Source organism: Cariama cristata, unplaced genomic scaffold (genome assembly GCF_000690535.1).
Source record: "Cariama cristata isolate BGI_N322 unplaced genomic scaffold, ASM69053v1 scaffold6454, whole genome shotgun sequence".
NCBI classification, from domain to species: Eukaryota; Metazoa; Chordata; class Aves; order Cariamiformes; family Cariamidae; genus Cariama; species Cariama cristata.
The window spans coordinates 1-3,024 of record NW_009611127.1 but is presented as its reverse complement, the minus strand read 5'-3'; positions in this window follow the sequence as shown (position 1 = coordinate 3,024).

The following is a 3,024-nucleotide window of genomic DNA, read 5'->3' as shown; positions in this document are numbered from 1 at the left end:
GAGGAAATGGCTGATCAGAGATTGTGATACCAGTCTTGAAAGGAGCTGTGTGATTAACAGCGAATATATAAAACCCACAGTAATGAGAGGTCTGAGAAGAGGGGCTAACCTAGAATATTCAAATGGAAATAAAACATTTGAAAATTCACTAGAAAGGCCACATCATTGAGGCACTTTCCACTTATTTTCGTATCTGGTTTTAATGTTATAGCAAGGTCATAATGTGTAGCTTGACTTTTTTCTTATTTTGTAATTGTCTGCACATAAATGACTCACTGGACTATGAAGCATGAACAGAATGTAGATACTACCTGAACATACATGTTCTTTTGCCTGCTTCCAATACATTGCCTAAGTAAATTTTTAAAAGTACATTTATACAAATTCCTGTACCGTCTCTCTTCCCTAATTGCCCAGTCCTTTTTAATTAGGTATGTATAGTATGTAGGCTCTACCACAGTTCTTAAGCATCAGCTTAAGCTTAAGTTATTTCTAAATGGATGACAAATATAGATAATATGATTCAGCAGATTAATTTCTCAGAAGCTCTAAGAAATTCTAAAGAAGTTCCATTGTCAAATACAATGAAGATCTACAGCATAACTAACTAGGCAAACCTAAAACAGAGTTTTGCAGTGTTTTAACTTCTATCCCTCTGACTGGGAACAGAATTGGAAACACATCTCATTCTAGTCTCCTTTTTGTGAAGCCATCAGTACTTTAGGCTTGGCTGCTTTAAAACTATTTCTAAGCTTGATGGCTAAGGACTAAGATGGTAGCGTTAGGCAAACAGCCTACATCTTCTTCCCACCCTAAGTACTCCAGAAAGGAAATGCTCACCATCGCAAAAGAAGTGTTCTGTTGACATCCACCTGGTAGAACACAGAAGAGGTAGACAGGATTGACAAGCAGGCAAGCCTAAACCATGACTGTTTTGCAGGTATTTGTGACATATTTATGTTAAAAATGAATTCATCTATAAAGGTGGGGAAAAAAACACATGTAGTGTAGAAAAGTCTAGGCCATTTAATTCCATCTCAGTGTGCCCCCTTGAGAAGTCGTCCTGATCTCAAGCAACAGCTTTGAGCACTGGAGTGCAACGGCTGGGTTCTGCAAATAAAAAGTAGAAGGTTTCATAGAGTTTTGTAGATTGTTTATTAAAAAAGGGAGAAGCAGGATCTGCAGAGAACTTGGAAACTGTTTAGTTCCTGAAGTTACATGTGCTCTTATAAGAGCTGACATAACAAAGAAACATCAGCAAAGGTCATGGAGTTGCTTTCACTGGCTGTCAGATGGTGGGGACTGCTGTGTGAAATGCTGGGATATACCATTAGCAGAAATTGTAGTGAAGCGTAGAGTAGAAATAATTGTCAAGCAAGGAAAGGAGAGAAAGGAACAGTTAGCTTTGAAGACCTCAGCTTGGCTTAAACTGGAACTTGAGACCATGAGAGAAATCAAGATGTTAAATGTGAATGAAGGTTAATGCAGGAAGGGGTTAACCTAGTGGGTGACCTACCAGTTATCTCTCAAGATGAAGACTATAAAATTGTTGCTGTTATAGTTCTTCCTAAGTATTCTTGCAATCTGGGCAAGTAAAACTCCAGTGGGCTGATCATCTAGTTCCTCATTATTCACCCCCGGCTGACCAAGAACTTCCAAATCACCTCTTTAGGAATAATTATTTTCTGTCTTTGCAGTTGCTAGTTTCTCTTTTCCTGCTACACCTATGAGTGACCCCTCATTCTCCAGTGTAGCCATACCCTAACCCAGGGCTCTACTGATTAAAGTAGAGCCTGGAGTGATAACCATTTCTGTGGTCCTGGGGACCAATGGGCCTCATGATGCTTCTCAGACCAATTGGACAACAGCAGCCAACAGAAATGGGAACTCACAAAAGACGAGGATGTAATATATTCAGACATTGTGTAAGAGATTTGACAGTGAACTATCATCTTGTTAGGATGACTTTTATCGGGGAAATACTACTCTGAAAAATACAGTGCATATTAAACCATAGTGCTGGGTTTATTGGTTGAAGATTTGAGTCGGGATTGATTCTGCGGAACCCTGCTGCACTGGAATGGTTTCTCTAGGAAAATCTTCAGCTGATTTCTGCAAATTGCACAGGCACTGCGAGCAACACAGCCAGAGAATAATCTCTCTATAAACTTGCTCTTTCTGTTAGCATGTAGACCCAAGGTTGTTTCTTTTGTTCTTTAATTTTCTTCATAATGACTGTATTGGAAGACAGCATCAAGGCAGTGTGAGCAGCAGCCCAAGAGTATTTCAAAATCAAACGAAAGAAACGCAATTTAGCTGACCTGAGGAACTTGTAGTGTGACAAATGCAAACCAGACAATCCTGAGGAACCTAAAAGGACAGCACTAGAAAATTGTCTGCTGCAGTTTTCAAGAACTGCAAGGAACTAAAAACACCATAGAGGCAAAGGACCAAGTCTCCTGTAGGAAACAGGCATGCCGCACATGGACAGGGACAGGTAGAGCAAGTTTTTCCCCTCACTTTGTACTTCTTTGAACTATTCCAGTCTCTGCATAAACCCCTGCACCCGGTGGACTAAGCTGAAATAGCCCTGGGCAAAGGGAGCCTGCCTGCATGAGGTGCCTGGCCTGACAGAGAGCTCCTTTCTCAAAACACTTTTGCTTGCTCAGCCCTTTCTAGGTGGCCTGGCTAGCGATGGGAAGAGGAAATGCCTGTCAGAGAGCTCTGTTCTCTCTGCTTCCTTACATTGATGTCCTCCCTCCTCATCACTTGATGTTGGACATAGTACTCCACCTCAGGGGCAGAGTTTGGGCCTGGCCCCTGCCAGGGGCTGATGCTTTCTGCTGAAAGCGGACCCTTGGATTTGAAGCAGAAAATTTCTCGAGACATCAGGGCGGTGACCCATCCAGATGTTTGGATTTATACATATGTCCTGGGGGTACCCAGACGTTTTCCTCTGAGGTCAGCTCTTCGGCCCTGCCTCCTGCGACTGCCAGTGCTGTGCCCGCCCCCCGCCGCGGCTCC